The following is a 16,841-nucleotide window of genomic DNA, read 5'->3' as shown; positions in this document are numbered from 1 at the left end:
GAGTGGGGCCAGGCAGACCCAATACCCACAGGGAACACATTTCTGGAGCTCTAGTTTGGAACAGCTCTACCCTGAGTCCTCAGTCCCACACCAGCAGCACCACAGCCTCCAGTTTAGTTTCATCCCAAAGCAGCTCAGCTTCCTTGACCCAAGCTCATTTCACAAGTCCAATCCACGTGTGGTCTGTGAGAACAATCAGTGGATTCACACTCCTTGTATGAATTACAACAATTAAAACACTAATGAAGATGCATTCCCTGTTTCCCTTGCCCTAGTCCTCTCTGCACTCTGGCCCTGTGGAAACCTCCACAGGTCCCAGTTCCACCCACTGATTGGAGCTCTCTCTTGTGCATTACTGCTCTTCTCCTCCTTTCATTCCCCCAGTGTGGACAGGAGTATTTTCACATGTGACCATGTGACTCAGTCCCTTCAAGGCTTGCACATTTCACTTCATTTCACAGTTCCAGAGGAGATTTTTTCTCAGCATATTTTCCTTTATAAAATTCTAAAAAGGAAACCCCCAATTTTCCCACTCTCCATCACTGGGACAGATCTGCTTTGTCCCTTCTTCTGCACAAAATCAAGGCTAGAAAATTGTTTCTACAAAACTACTAGAAAGACATGACCACAGCAGTTAAAACTAAGGGAAAAATCACAGTCTTTTTAGTCAAATAGATCAAGATTGCATTTAAAGCATATATTTAACTTGAATGATGAGTGCTGTAGGTAAAAAAAAAAAAGTCTGTCAAAGCACAAAGTATTTGTGTCATCGACCAGGGGAACAGACTGTGTTTCTGAGGCCTAAGTGATGAACTGGACCACAGAACTACCTGTCTCATGTGGGAGGAAATGCAGTAACTGAGTACTGTATGTAAGCATAAATATTTCTTTTAAGAAGGAGGATAAATTTCCAGCAGTATTCAGCATCCACAGAGGTGCTGAACAACTGAAACAAACTTGCTTTTCATTCTATGCTCCAGAGAAAATCATTCATCAAAATTAATCTTTCTAATGACTCTCTGAAGTCATATTTGGGCTCAGTGAAGTCCACACTGTGCCACAATAAAGCAAAAAGGTCCCTCAACTCCTGTGAGTGAATTTCCACACTCCTGGTATTGCAGTTTAACTTCTCCATTTATGACCTGGACAATGGGACCAAGCTCACTCTCGGCAAATATGCTGATGGAACAAAAATTCCATGAAGTTCTGCACCTGGGGAGGAATAAACCCACACACCAGTAAAGGCTGGGGGCAGCTGGACAGAAAAACAACTCTGCAGAAAACACTGGTGCTGTTGAACACCAAGCAGCAATGCTTCCTCACAGCAGAAAAAGGGGTCACCAGCAGCCTGGGCTGCATCAGGAAAAGCATCGCTGGCAGGAGAGGAAAGGTCATCCTTCCTTTCAACTCTAATTCTGGGCTCCCCACATCAAGAGTGGCACAGATGTGCTGGTGTGACACCAGCCAGGGGACACAGAGATGACAAAGTGATTGCAACACGACATATGGGCACAGGCTGAGAGGGCCAGGACTGTAAACCTGGAAAAGAGAAATGTTCAGGAGGATCTTATCAGCGTGTATAAATACCTGAAGGGTTAAAAAGCTGGCTGTCCCCAGCAGTGCTCAGGGATGGGACAATGGGCAGTGGGCACAAATTAAAACACAGGAAATTCAATGTAAAAATGGGATGGAGTTATTTATTTTACTGAGGTGACTGAACAGTGGGGAAATTGCCAAGAGAGGTTGAGTTGCCATCCTCAGACATTCCAAACCCGACTGAACACGTTACTGACCACTCTGACTGGCCTTGCTTTAAGCACATGGGTTTGGACCAGACCATGTCCAGAAGTCTCCTCTAACCTCAAGTATTCTGTGATTCTTTGAGTCCCCTAAAACTACCTCAATAATTCCAGTTGTTCCTGTCCTGTTCTTCCTGCTTGTTCTCTTTATGTCTGTCTCGCTGCAGATTCCTCCTCTAAAGAGACACCTATCAAGAGAGTTAGAGAGGTTATTCTTTTTTTTCAAACTGAGGTTCTCCTTCAGTGCCCAGTTTATGTTTTACTAGTTTGAATAGTACAGACTGCATCAGTCAGCACTACACCTTCTTCAGGTTCAGCAATCTTCATCTTCAGTGTCCCTCTAATTTCTACAGCTTTTCCCAAGTCCTACTCTGAAATTCATGCACAAACCTACACCAGGTATTTTTTCCCAGTTTTAAAAACTACTTCCATTTCCCTCATTGCTGCTCTCTATTATAAAGAACAAAGCAACACAGCTTGAGTCAATCTTCTACACCATGTGCAGGACTGTACAGACCCAAGTGTTACCTGCTCCAACTACTGACAGTCAGGTAACATGAGACTGAAGAATATGCAGAAATCAAGGCCAGGTCCCAACAGGAAAATGCTACTGGACACTTAACATGCACACTGCTCTCTTGGCTGATTTTCATTCTCTTCTGCCCTGATAAGAAACCTCATAAAACATTTACATATCACTGCCTTGGAACCTGTGGTATCCTGTCATTATTTACACAACATCAGAGATGGAGAAGTCATTGAATATCATGGTTAATAGTCTGTTTATTTGAAAAGACATCTTAACTTGTTGATACTTCTACATATTTCCTTCATTTTAACTCATATGGTAAAAACTCACCCAAGCAAATCTGTTATAACATTTATCCATATGTTGCTCTGCATCTCTCCCATGATTCTTTAAAGCTCCTGTCCCAATCTCTGCAGCACTTTCAATCAAACTAATTACTCTATTTTACATTAAAAATATCCCATGTGTGACAAATTTAGGCTGGAGTGTCACTTAAAGGATGTTGATTCTCTAACAGTTTCTAAAAGCTTCTCCTAGGTGTCTATATAAATGAATCCAAACTTCAGTGGGAATGGCAGTGGAGTTTCACTTCTGATACTAAAACCAAACAAAAATGATGCTGCCAAAAATCCCAGGGATGTATATACAGGTAACTTAATTTTGGAGGCATAAAACAGCTGCATTCCAAGTGGATAACTTCCCATCAACGTTACCACATCAACCTTATGATTTTCACATATCCACTAACCTTCCCTCGTTTCCAGTTCCCACATTTCCCTCCCCTATCTCACTAGTACAGACATACCCACACAGCACCACAGTTCACATTATGCTTTATGATATTTTCCAATTAAAAGGTAGAAATCATTAACCTTCGGGAGCAAATTTCAGAAACTGCAGAACTTAATTTGATGCTCACGGGAAGAGAGATAAAAGACTGACATCAGTAGATATGTTGGAGAACCACTTGAGCTTTAACTAATTTGGCTGGTTATTTTGTGACTTGGAATCAGAGGGAAACCAATGGTTTTTGTATCACAGCTATTTTTAAAGGCATTTCAAAGGCGTTATTTTCAAAGTGTCAATAAGAAACAATTTCTCTGCTACAAACTCGCTCAGTAAAACAAAATACAAGGCCACCACCTTCTGTTTCACCACCCACCTTGCAGCTTCGGAATAAGCCTCTTCAGCAGCAGTTAACACATTCAGTTATTAACAGAGGACAGCATCCACACAGGATTTCATCATCTCTGGCCATTAGTTTTCCTCCTTGTTTACAGCTCAGTGCCTGCTTCCACACATTTCCCCATTCCTTTCTCAGAGCTACATTTCATTATCAATGGTTTGTACACACACTTAAACAAACCTGCAGAAAGGCTTTAACTCTGGGGAATGAAAAAACCCAGGAAGCTTCACCATTAAATTACAGCATTACCTGGGGTCATTGCAACTTCACCTGCCCTTACAGTTGTTTTAAATAAGGTTTTTACAAGCAGCCTTTGGTAAGATCTGTTGCCTACTAAAAGACTGGAAACCCTGATCCCGTCACCTGGAAGCCTCAAATGCAGCAGATACAATTTCCACAAGCATAATTCCAGTGCCTGCATGAACCTAAACATGATCCTTCAGGATGTGCTGTGCAGGACTGTCCAGAACACAGTGCACCTGGTTTTAAGTGTCCAGGAGCACTGAGGAAGGTTCAAGGAGTACAAGGTACCTCCCTCTGTGGGTGCAGCAATGAAGAGAGCCTCAAACACAGCTCCACTGCTCCCAAGAGCACAGATAAAAATGCCCATGGAGCTTTCAGGAGAAACACACTGCCTACAAAACCTTGCTGAACAGATTGTCACTGTAGGTACCTGAGCAATAAATGAAATCAAAACAAAGTGCACAGCTCTGCAATCCAACCTGGGAGGCTCATCAAAGAAGTGATGAATCATTCCCTGCTACCAGGGACAACTGTAACGTGCTGATGATCTGAAATCTCTCGAAAAAGAAAGCTCTTGGTCACCTGCTGCTTGTTTGTGCTTTAGCAAAGTCGATGGTGTGAGGCAGTTCCTGCTGATTAACTCTGACACAGCTGTAAGAGCAAGCACTGAAATTCTCACAGGTAACTTGGTACCGAGGTATAACTACACATATATTGCCCCATGAGAAAAATAAGCTGCTCCTCTGAATATTCTTAAGCATCACAATCAAATAAAGTAGAACTGGAAATCTAGTATTTGCAATAAAATAAAGTAATATTCCTGTGTGTGAAAACCAATGTCAGCCAAAAATAAAGGTTGCATCTTTCCAACCTAAATTATTTATTACTACAGCAGAGCACGCAAATCCAAAAGATGTAATGGAAATTAGAATTTCTGGGGGAAAAAAAGTATTGAGACTATTTAAGTCAACCCTGAGTTATCTGAAATTCTGCTACAGGTCACTGTCTTTTCCAAAACTGCAAACTGCTGCAAGCAAAATCTTGAGTTCCAGAGGAATCATCTTCATGTTTTCTCATTGCAATGGAAGTCCATTACTTGCTTCCCAAGAATCTTTTGCAAGTGACCAGATGGTCAGGAGGGGACAACACAACCATCCCAACCCTGCACAATCTGACTGCCTGCTATGCTCCAGCTCATGCCTCTCTGAAAAATAAAAGAGAAACAACAGGGAAAAGGTGGCTTAGGACTGTACCACTATTTCAATATTCCCAACATTTCCCCTAATCTTGGTTTTTGTGGGGCTGCCCTAAAATTCCTTTGCCCTTTAGAAGCAGGTAAAGTAGACTTTGGAAATTCTGGGTTACCCATTGTTTCCAATTATAGTAATAAATGAAATCCTTGAATGACAGTCTTTACATCCTAGACCTTCTGTATGAAGAACTGACAGTTGCACACTAAAAAAAAAAAAGAACAGGACCATCTGCTAACAACAAACATGAATTACACCCTTCAGTTCCAAGGGGCTCTCCATACTGCCAACTGGAAGACCACAGGACTGTGAAGAAGTTTAGAACTGGCTCCTAAACTAAAACTAAACCAAAAAAGTGAGCCAGAGGCAACTGCACAAGTGTCAGCAGTGCAGCTGCTGAGCCCTCAGGGGAGTGCAGCCCGGGAGTTCCCCTCCAGCAGCTCCCCAGTGCCACAGGGACAGCCCACCTTGCCCTTCACACGGTCTCACAGTCCTTCCCTGCCTTTGTGCCAGTTCCAGTGCTAAACTGACAGTCACTGAGCTGCCTAAACCCAGTAAATCTTCAAGAAAAAAGCCTTGAGAACTGCAAAAAAAATTTTTTTTACATAAAATAGGCATATTTTGCATGTCCTGGCAAAGCACACTATGCAGGGGGAGTAATTCGGTGTGAACATCCCACACAGTACAGCCCCCCCATCACGGTTTCCCTGTCCAGGCACCATGGGGCAAACCAAAAAGGAACCCTGGAATAAAGGTACAGGTCCACAGGGTTATAATGCTGTGCAGTGACCTTCTTAAACAGCAAAATATCCTTGAGTCTCAACCCGGTGAGGAGTTCTGACAATTGCTCTTCTAAATTTTGTTCCACCACTTTATCTAGTTTGTGATACATTAGAGCCTTACTGTGTTTGATTAGAAGTCATGAAGGCAGAAATGCAAAATACAAAGTAGAAAGTTTACTATTTTAAAAAACAGGAAGTGAAATTGCAGAAAGCAAAGGAATCCCAGCTGTGACATAGGCTTTCTCTCAGAATAGATCCCATTCCTATCATTAATGTCTTTGAAGTCCCTCCTCTCTCACCTCCCCTATCACCCACCCTTAACTGGGAATTCCATTTTGCTGGTGTTTCCTCCACTCAAAGGTAGAGTTCACTGGGCAGCTTCCCAGCTTCAAAGTGAACAGGCATTAGTCTGACAGCATTTTCACCTCTAATATCCCCCTCAGGACTGTATTATTTTGTTCACATCCCAGATGAAAGCAAGACTTTCCTTAAATGTTATTTTTTATTTTAATAACTCAAACCTTACTAAGAGTACTTACTACCATAAGTCTTGTAATTCTGATAGTGGAAAGGAAAGGAACAAACTCATGATATGCCACACCTCACAGGGCTATGTTTAAAACCTTTAAACCATGGAGAATATAAAATAAATAAACCACCAGCAATGTCAACAGGTCTCCACACAGAGCAAATCCACCTGGCCAAACTAGATTTCAGAACAGGGGTTAAATACCCTGATCCAATGGGTGCATAGAAGAACAATGAGAACACTGCTGCCTTGCCATAGCTTATTCATTGACCTGAACTAGATCTGGTTCAGGCAAATGTTTAATAAATGCAGCATTGCTCTAGAAATTGCTGTTAATATACAGGAAATGCCATGCTTGCAAAAGGTAAAAAGGATTCTGTTATCTTAGTGACAAACTCAATTTGACATGCACAAAAGGGAACATGCCAATTACCTGCAGAAGTACTGCCCCTGGATTCTAACTTCTCCTCTGTGTCCTTAGGTGATGAACACTTAAATGGAATTAGAAATGTGACACGTGGCCAGTATTCACCTGAGAAGGCAGGTGACAGCTATTTAGTCCGGATAGATAGGTTTAGTTTGGAAACTTTTTCAACATAGAGTGAGGTGGTCAGAGTGCTTTACTAAACCTTCAGCACTTCCCTCCTCTTTCCTGTAAGCATCATACACATCACTCCCCTTCAAACAGCTGGAATAAGAAGCTGCTTTCAAGACTTCATTATTGATGACAACATGTGCACTGGGTCAATCACAGACATTTAAGAACCAAAGCAGCTTTGTGATCTTTGAACTGGTATCTTTAATGTCCCTTCCAACCCAAACCATTCTGGGATCCTGAGACGAAAAGCAAATCGGTGTCACTCTGATACTTTTTCATTTTCTAAGCTCACATATTTTCTTTTCTCTCAGTTTAGAAACCTTCACATGTAGGGTTGCCCAGGAGGTCTCGAATGGAGAGGAAAGGCTGTTCAGGTAAAAGCTGGTGAAAATATGCCACACTTTCCCAGAGGATAGCAAGCCTGGTTAAAGATTAGGCCAAACACATTATCATGGTGTGAACATGTTGATATATTGCCCAGCACATCTGTTATCTAGTCCCTGAAGTGACATACTTCCAGCAGTAGCAAATAAACACACACATAAACACACAAGGTATACGCACTAAGAGAGGCAAGTCCTACCAAGAAAAATTAATCCAAATGATCCAATAATCAGTTAATTCAGGCTCTGACAAGCCAAAGCAAATAAACTTTAAAGATGAGGAATCCTTATACAGAAAATCTCACTCCATCAAAAGAGCAGCAGCTCATGGCACTGGAAGAACAAAAATCAAGGTGTCAGAAAAGAACAAATGGAGTATTCAGAGCAACAGGTCTTAATCCATTCAAGTGTTTATGAAACCAGCAGGAAAGAAATAACAATTTGGATATCTGAGCACTCTAAGAGTTAAGCAAGAGCAAATTATTAATACATAATTAAAAGACAGTTAGCACTGGGGACTGGAACAGGCACGAAGGATGGATGCTGACCAAAAGCATGTTAAAAATTAACACAAATCCACTCTTCTGTGTCTCAGTCCATCTCTTCAGCTTGCTCAGCAACAACCCTTCCTTTGCTTTTCCCATCGTACAGGACATGCAAAGCTAACTAGGGCAGTAAGTTATCAATGACTTGCCCGGGCAAAAGTTCCACCCCAATCACATGAAACTCAGAGAATCAAAGAGCCTGTTTTGTTTTTCAGTAAAGGAACATGTTCCCAGTCACAAACATTATATTCTTGATGGATATTTCCCTGCAAATGGCTATCCACTTGATGAATTAATGAGTAAATCAGAACCAGATTACAGGCCTGTCTTATCATGTCTTCTTCTATTTCAAGACCACTTTAAACTTTACCTGATCTTCCTTTTCCTTAGTAATAAACTTCAAAAAGATTACCAGGTATCCAGCTAACACTTAGTATGCCTGAAGGGTACTCTTGACAAGAAGTTAGATCTATAAAGAACAGAAGACTTTATAGAGGTTCATATTGACACATTCCTCTTGAAACTCCAGCTCCCACATCACCACCTACCAAACCCAGAACCCGAGATCTGCACATTTCAAGTAAAGGAGAGTCACTCAACTTTCACTTTTGGATTAGAAACAAGGTTCCACCCAATAAAACTTTAACAATCCCCCAGAAGAGAATGGGCCTTTTCTTGCTCAGCATTTGAGTGTGAGCTCCAAGTTCAGAATCAATGATGCAGATGCAAACATGGCAGTAGTTCTGTGCCTCTCCCAGCAGCAGAGTTGAGAATAGCTCAGGCAGGTGGGTGGAAGGCAGGAATTATCAGTTCCTAAATGGAAGGACTGTAATGAAACTTTAAAAAAAAAAAAAAAAAAAAAAAGAACAGCAACATGCTGCCAAGTATGAAAAAATTATTTGAATTACCGGTGCAACAAGATCTGGTCTCGTGTTTCCTCAGAGTGGGGAACAAACCTGCTATGCTTTGGTAGAGTAAAAGGAGAAATTCCAGGCAGAACTCGAGAGCTGCTCATATGAAACAGGGCCTTGGCTTCTTTAAACTGCTTTTTCCCACTTTGTTGCAATACACTTAATCACTTAATAGAAATTAAAGTAATTTGCAATACTTATGAAGAAAAAGATCAGTCCTTCAGCTCCAGCAACTCTGCACTACAGTAAAACCCAACACCAGTCACTTACAGAAAATGCCCAAATCTCTCTTGCTTTATTCCTCAGAGGAGAGGGATGAAGAGCAACAACTGCCTTTCCCTCTCCAAAACCTGCACAGAGAATTAGCTCAGGTAACAGTCCAACCAAACCCAAGAAGGACTACCTAAAACCTTTAAAAATACTCAGTTTACGAGACAGTAAAAAGCAAATAACTAGAAAAACAGAATCCTCCCAAGTTAAACCATAATCATGGCTTGTCTACTTCCTCTTCTGAGGCGAGCACACACTTCAAAGGGCTCCTGCAGCTGGGCAAAGTGCAGTTACAGCCAGGAACTGAGGCCAGCCCTGCTCTGGGTTCTGCACAGGGTTCACTTTCCTGGGTGTGAGGGCACAAAGCAGTTCCCACAGTTACACCTCAGCACAGCACAGTGATAAAAACTGGAACGTGACATGAGCACAACTGGACACCCAAGCAAAAGGGCTTACAAATAAACTCCACCAGTTACAGCACAACCAGAAGCTTCACCATTACCATGTGCATGGGTTGCTTCTTCTCTCTAACCCTGCACCTTCCTTTCCTTGCTTCTAAGCAGAAATTAAATTGGTTTTGCTACATGAAAAGTACTTCAGTATGGTTGAATACATTTACCAATTTGTTTAAACAGCTTAAACTCAAAAAAGATGTTGAGGCTATCACTGATTGATAATGCTGTTGAAAAACAATATCTATTGCATATACTGTAAAATAGGAGAAAATGAAACCTATTTTTCAAGCAGTCTAAGGCACACTCTCCTAGAAACAATGATTAATTCAAACTCTACAAGAGAATCATGCTACTTTACTACCTGTCTTCCTATGAGCTTATTTATTCTATAGTTAACTTCTCCAAACCATTTGAAATGTAGAAACAAAGAAACTTCATGTTTCAGGTCTGTTCCACCATAGAAGAAACAAAACTTCAGGAAGGGTGAGTAAATTGAGGGAAGAAAAAGAGGTGATGCTCCTTAACTAATAAATTCATATAAATAATCTTCTCTCAATCTCTCTTAAGCCCCAAAATAACTTTAATCTGTAAGAAGCTTTCAAAGTTAGCTCTCAGAAGTCTCAGTTATTTTCCACTGCAACATCATCTTTCACATGTACTGTATCAGCTCTTGTTTTAAAGACAAGAAAACCCAGTTTGGATCAGAATGCTACATATTATTCCAATGATCACTTGGAGGTGAAAGCATTCAGTGTAATGATTAAATGTCCCCTAAATCATAACTCAGAATGCACACTAGAGCAAGCTCAGATTTAAACAGCTGTAGTGAATAGCAATCTAACTGTATTTAAATTAGAACTGGTTTGGGCCTCTGCTTCAAGAAGATAGAAAAGAATTAATTTTTTTTCAAACAAGATTTTTTTAAGCATTAAAATCCTCAGAACCAAAGACAGCTTGCAGATCATGTTTTGCTCTTAAATGCCTGCACCTCTTCTCAGGTAAATACAAGCAGTAGCTGGATGTACTGTTTCTCCACACGGAATGTCTTTTTACAAACAGCAGCCCAGATCTCTCTCCTTTTCTCTTTGAAAAGGTTGAGTGGCAGGGTAGCAGAGACCAAACAATGACAAACTTACTAAAATAAGCAGTAATATATTGGGAAAGGATAGCCTAAAATGTCCTGGTTTCTGAGCTCTTCAACTCTAAGCCAAAGAGATAAGTTGTGCTGGGGATGTCTCCTGAAGCGTCAAGGGTAAAGGATGGCACACAACACACCCCCCAAATGCTACACCTGCCTCTCTCTGCACCACACACAGATCGGGAGTTCCTCGGCCTGTTTAACACCACAAATGACAGCTATTAAAACAAGCTGAATTCTCGGAGCAAATTGGACAAACGCACCCTCAAACATCATCGTCTGCTTTATGTGTACGCTACCGGCACACAAGGTCACAGGCAGCCCGGTCGGGAGCGGGAGGGTTAACAGCCAGAACTTGTCCCTGTTTCCAAAACAGAGCGGTGGCACCAGCGTTGCCATTCCGCCGTGTTTACAAGAGGGAACACGGCTCGGGACAAACCTCTGGCTGCAGCCGGGCTTTACTGCCGGGGAACATTCCCGCACGGCACGGCTGTGCCCGGCCGGCACACGGGCACCGAGCCCCCGTGCCCCAGGAGGGAGCCCCGGGACAGGGGGGACACACACCCGGGGGAAGGCGGCTGTGCCGGCAGGGCTGCGGAGGGCACAGCCCCGTGGGCAGCGAGTCCCCGGCAGGCCGGAGGTTCAGGGGCAGCTCCCGGCGACACGGGCGGGACAGACGGGCGGGACAGGCCGGCGGGTCCGGCCGGGCAGGGACGCGGCACCGCCGGGGACGGGACCGGAGGTGCCGCCGGCACCGAGCGGGGAGGAGGCGGCGGGGCCGGGCAGTGCGGGGGTCCCGGGACCCGCGGGGAGGGCCCGCTGCTGCCCCCGCTGCTGCCCCGGGCGGCGGGACCGCCCTCAGCGAGCCCCTCCCGGGGCGAGCGGCCCCTCCGCGCCCGGGCCCCCCTGCAGCGGCCCCGCGCTCCCCGCGTGTCCCCTCGCCGCCCGCAGAGGCCCGTGTACCCCCCTCCCCGACCCCCCGTGGCCCCCGGCCCGCTCCGCTCACCGGCGCGGCCGCGGCTCCGCCGTCCCTCGCTCCAAGATGGCAGCGCGGCCCGCCCGGCCTCCCACAGGCACTTGGCAAAGTCGGCCGCCACCTGCGCAGGCGCGGAGTTCCGCCCCCCCGGTGGCCCGCAGGGACTACAGCTCCCGGCGTGCCCCGCGACAGGCGCCGCGCATGCTCGGTGCGGGCCGGGAGGGGCCGGGATGTCCCCTGGTATCCATTGGTGTCCAGCGCGTGTCCTCGGCATCCATGGCCTGTGGAGGCGGCGGGGAGAGGTGGGGAGGCCGGCCCGGACAAGAGAAAGCTCCAGGAGACCTTAGGGCCCCTTCCAGTCCCTGAAGGTGCTCCAAGAGAGCTGGAGAGGGACAAGGGCTGGAGGGACAGGACAAGGGGGAATGGCTTCCCACTGCCAGAGGGCAGGGTTAGATGGGATTTTGGGAAAGAATTCTTGGTTGTGAGGATGGTGAGGCCCTGGCACAGGTTGCCCAGAGGAGCTGTGGCTGCCCCATCCCTGGAATTGTCCAAGGCCAGGTTGGACGGGGCTTGGAGCAACCTGGGACAGTGGAAGGTGCCCCTGCCCATGGCAGGGGAGGGACTGGATGAGCTTTGAGGTCCCTTCCAGCCCAAACCACTCTATGATTTGTGACTCTATATGCACACACGGAGTATATATACATATACATATATATGTATATGCACACCCACACAACAGTAAAAATCACTGCTCACCAGAGCACCGCTGTGGGCTGGGCTGGAGCAGGAACACCTTGAGGAACCCACGGCCATCCCTGGCACCAGGCACTGCAGTGACAGCTATGACTGGAATTCTCCCAGAGCACAGAGGGATGTCCTGGGTAACAGGAGTTTCTGACTGCCAAGCAGCTGGAGCATCCCTGGTGGCCGGGAGGGCTCTGGGACACACAGTGAAGGTTTTGCTGCTTAATGTATCCACTTCAGAGACTTCAGCTATTGATACTATTAAGCTTTTATGTAACACCTTTCTTGTTTTCATTGTATTTTTTCTTGACCCAAATGCATTTTTGCATAAGTGAACGCATAAAAATTAAAATACATCTCCTCTTTTGACAATGAGGAATGAGAGAGTTCAGTTTCCATGCGCTGAAACCAGATAAAAGACTCCTTAATTTTCGGAGAGTGGGAGAATATCCTCAATAATTCTTCAGGAAAAATTACATTCTTTGCAAGAGCAAAGTTTAGCATTTTCTTACAACGGGTAGGGATGTGAAAATCCATCATGCCTTCCACACATAAACTCCAATAAGATCTCACAGCTACAATTAAGTGTTTCTGCTGATTCAAGAGAACAGCTCCAATTGTTTCCCCCAACAGACCAACACATGTCTCGATACCAATCAACCATTTGTGGTTACAACTGACCAAGGCACATGTGCACATCACTTCCAGCACAGAAATCACTTGAATTTCAGCACAGAACAACAGGTGCTGCCCAGCCAGAGCCTGGGGGGATGGAAAAGTCAGGTGTGTGGCTTTGTCAGAGAGGTGCAAGTCCCTGGGAAGCAAGTTTGGAGCCAAGGTTACAGCCCTATATGAGAACAAACAACTTGAAGAGCTGAAATAAGTTCTTGAGGTGTTTCTTTCTTTTCTTTTTTTTCTTTTTTTCCCTCTAAGGCTTTTCTATGCACCTTTAAGTCTTTATGTTCCTTTAGAAATATTTGACCACATACAGTTCCAATAGTTAATGGTCTATTCAAATTAATGATGATAAAAATTAACAGAGATTTCTGTCTCATGCATCACCTAAATAAACAGTTGTCTCTCGTCCAGTGTTGTGACACCAATTCCTGTCCTGGACAATGAGGCTCTGACTGCAGCTGGAGTTCCACATATGCACAGCTGGGCTTCCTTTCTGCTGGATTTGTTGTCTCCCAGCAGAGGTGAATAACACTCAGTGTCTCTTTTCAAGGACACCACATCAGTTGGCCTCTCTGTAATAATTTTTCCCCTCCTCTTCCCAACCAGCACTTCAGAAAAGTGGTTGCTGTTCAACCCCAGCAGCCCTAATCTCTTTGTTTTTCAGCTTCTGATGCCTCCAGTCAAGTTCCACTGGCGCCATCTGCTCTCCAAAATTCATGAGAAAAAGAATGTGTTCCAGGTGCACAGACTACTGATCAGTTTGTGTTTGCCAGGACAAAAGGAACGTGGAACAATCCTCACATTCACACTGTTTCAGAGATCATTTTCCCTGGTAAAAATCATGGCCTGTCAGTGAACTGGAACAACAAATAAATAATTAACATAGAATACATTACAAACAAAGATGAATATAATTGAGTGGTAGAAGAGCTATGTGTCCAACATTTTACTTTGGGGAAAGGAGGAGAATGCTTGATTATTTTCTTTTTTCCCTGTACTTTTTATAACTGCAAGATCCCCAGGCAGGATGGAATTTTCTTGCTATCCCCTGTCATAACTTTCTTTTGATTAGTAAGAACCCCAAGAAATTGGGTGCAGTTTGCCACAATTGTTTAGGATAATCTTGTACAAAGACTATTTAGGAAAACTGTGAATGCTTTATAGGCTTTCAGATTTGCCAGGTTTGATGGGATGAATCTGTGCTTTTGGGAGTTAATTTTTTAAAGATAATATGTTATAATTTTCATAGTATTTTACCTGCCTCTCTCAGTCCAATCCAGACTGGTCAGTGGGACAGAGATTGTTTCTCATGACAAAATATGTGTAGCATTTATTCTCACTTGGACTGTGGTAAATAATAATAATATTCAAATCCCTAATGAAATCTTATCCAGTTGTTGCAGCCAGAACTGGCACACCAGTGAGTGCTGTTGGGACCTGACTGGGAAACCACTGAGGACAAGGATTTGTGTGGCAGAGTTGTATAAATTGCTTCCATGTTTGAATCTTCCATGTGGTAATAAAAACCCCCCTGCAAGATCATTAAAATGTTGTGATTCTGATAGATTTTTTGAGCAGAAGTCTGCAAATGGAGATTGCTCTCTGATACCTCAAAGCTCTGGGCTCCCTCACCTAAAGGGCTGAGACAAGAGCAGCACTGAACACACTTGTTATTCTACTATTCCCAGAGTATGGGATCCTCTCTCCTGAATTAGGCCCTGCCTTCATTCTGTAATAAACACAAGTCCTAATTCGTGTCAGCAAAGGAAACAAATGGAAACAAATGGGTTAATGTAACCTCAGGAAAGAAGAGAAACAAACGGATTGTAAAACTTAATTACACCCCCATAAAGACATAAACCAGACCATCACCTCCCCTGTCCTCCTAGCCAGGAATTATGTCCAAACCAGGTCGGGTCAGTAGCCTGCTGGTGCCTTCTGTCAAAGAACATATGAATTTATAACTTGTCGTAGAGATAACAAATTAGTCTTAGCTCTAAAAATAAACATATGTTGAATACCTGGAATAGTGATGTAAAATGTGTATGTTTGTGATGTAATGAATATGTATGGGATGTTTGAAATAAATATCAGGCACACAAACTGTATCAGAGTGGCAAGTCTAGGAGCAAGACCCCACTGCCACCCAGCCCTGCTTGCTTCTACTATATAATAAATTCTAATTGGAAAAATTATTTTACTCCGAGACTCTGTTTCTCACAATTCTCTCCCTTTTTTGACTCTCAGCCAACTCCACTGACCTCACACATGACAAAGCTCTTCTTTCCAACATTACATGATTTCCTAAAGGTTGTCCAGCAAGTTGCTGTCAGAATTGGAAACAGAACTGCATTTCTTTCTCCTTGACAAGTGTTTGATGTTTTCTATTTTATTTATTTTAGTGAAGCACACAAAAATCCTGTCAGCATCACACAAATACAAAACAACTCAGGTAGGAAGGAACCCATGGTGGCCTCTTGGTCTTCAACCAGAACCAGCTTAGATAAGGTTGCACAGCTGAGAGACAAATACCTTCAAGGATGGAGATCCCACAGCCTCTTCATGCCCTGGTCAAGTGCTTGATGACCCATAGATTGATTTTTTTCTGCATGTGTCTGTTTGGAATTTCACCCCTTGTATTTGCCTTTGCTTGGTTTCCTGAGAGGTTTCTCCACCTTCCCGTTGGACCTCAGTCCCTGTCACTGTGTAACTTGACAACATGAAGCTGGTCCTGGTCCTGAGGAGAGCACAGTGACCATCCCTCCACGGAGGCAGCTTTGGGAGTGTGGATGTTTATCTGCTTTGGGACAGACACAGCCCCGAGCAAGGATCACACAATGACTGTGCAACAGTCATCAGGTGTCGTCAGCACCCATTAGCTCCTGAGCGATTTTCAGTCTTTAACAGTGGCTTAATGCTTCGGTCTGACTTAAGGCTGTGTAAAGTTGGTGATTTAGAAACGCAGGAGTATTTTGTTTTCACATTGCTTCTCTTTACTGGATGTCAAAGCATTTTATAAATACTATATAGTCTTATTCTTATAAAGAAGTCTTCTGGAGTGTTTTGTTATCTGAGTAATTATTGCAGGAAGTGCTTTATATTTTATAATCAGACTTCTTGTCCTGAAATTGTCATCTCTGAAAGGAGAAATGTTGTCGCGCTGCCTTGTTATGGGAGTCTGAATTCATTACTCCACTCATGAAGATAACAGTGTAGTGTCAGAGTGCATCTCTTTCTAATTGACTTTAAATCAGAATTGATTCATTTGACTTGGGATTTAGAAAAATATCAGTAGGAAAAGATAAATTACTTCCTGTTATCTGCAGAAGGAATTAACGAACCCTTCAGGTTGGTGAGAAGCTATTATTATTTCCAAGTAATCTAATTAAAGGGTATAACAAAGACGTGTGGCTATTTAATTAAGTATTTGATTACTCAATTGCTCTGCAGTGCATAATCAGAGAAGTGGGAGGGAGTGATTAGGTGTCTTGGGAACGGAAATGACACAACCAAGATATGTAGATATTTTAAAGGAAGGAGAAGCTACTGAGAAAATTGCTCCTCTCTTCCCCACGCAAAAGGCTGAAGATTATTTTTTGCTGGGAGTGAAAAACACGATACCAGAAATGTGCTGGGGAGTTTTCAGCAGAAGACACGACATGCTGGTGCTGGGAGAGGTGAAACAACCGTGCAGTTCTTAACTGATGGCTCTGTCCAGCTCTCGCCTCCACAGAGACCTTGGTGAGGCAGGTGTGCAGGGTGCCCCGGGCACCACTTGGATCCCAGTTACAGCTTTACCCTCTGGATGGTGCACCAAGGACTCAC

At 43.8% G+C, this 16,841-nt stretch overlaps 1 protein-coding gene and 1 long non-coding RNA gene across 6 annotated transcripts in view; one reads left to right on the top strand and one right to left on the bottom strand.

The window, feature by feature from the left end:
• ITCH (itchy E3 ubiquitin protein ligase) overlaps nt 1-11,724 on the bottom strand; it is a 55,180-nt gene extending 43,456 nt beyond the window's left edge. For 2 of the 5 annotated variants that reach the window (XM_064674294.1, XM_064674295.1), the window contains exon 1: nt 11,625-11,722. The gene's annotated coding sequence lies outside the window, so the exon portion shown is untranslated. Of the gene's footprint in view, nt 1-1,899; nt 1,988-6,751; nt 6,851-11,624 lie in introns of all 5 variants that reach the window. The other 3 variants (XM_064674293.1, XM_064674296.1, XM_064674297.1) reach the window with 3 other exon arrangements.
• A 104-nt stretch (nt 11,725-11,828) lies between these two features.
• On the top strand, nt 11,829-15,211 carry LOC135423749 (uncharacterized). The gene is made up of 3 exons (XR_010434941.1): nt 11,829-11,896; nt 13,428-13,537; nt 13,681-15,211. It is a non-coding gene; the product is annotated as an uncharacterized LOC135423749 (long non-coding RNA).
• The last annotated feature ends 1,630 nt before the right edge of the window (nt 15,212-16,841 follow it).

This window comes from Pseudopipra pipra, chromosome 17, assembly GCF_036250125.1.
Source record: "Pseudopipra pipra isolate bDixPip1 chromosome 17, bDixPip1.hap1, whole genome shotgun sequence".
Taxonomy (NCBI): Eukaryota; Metazoa; Chordata; class Aves; order Passeriformes; family Pipridae; genus Pseudopipra; species Pseudopipra pipra.
Note: the sequence above shows the minus strand (reverse complement) of the source record. Positions and strands in the feature narration are given on the sequence as shown.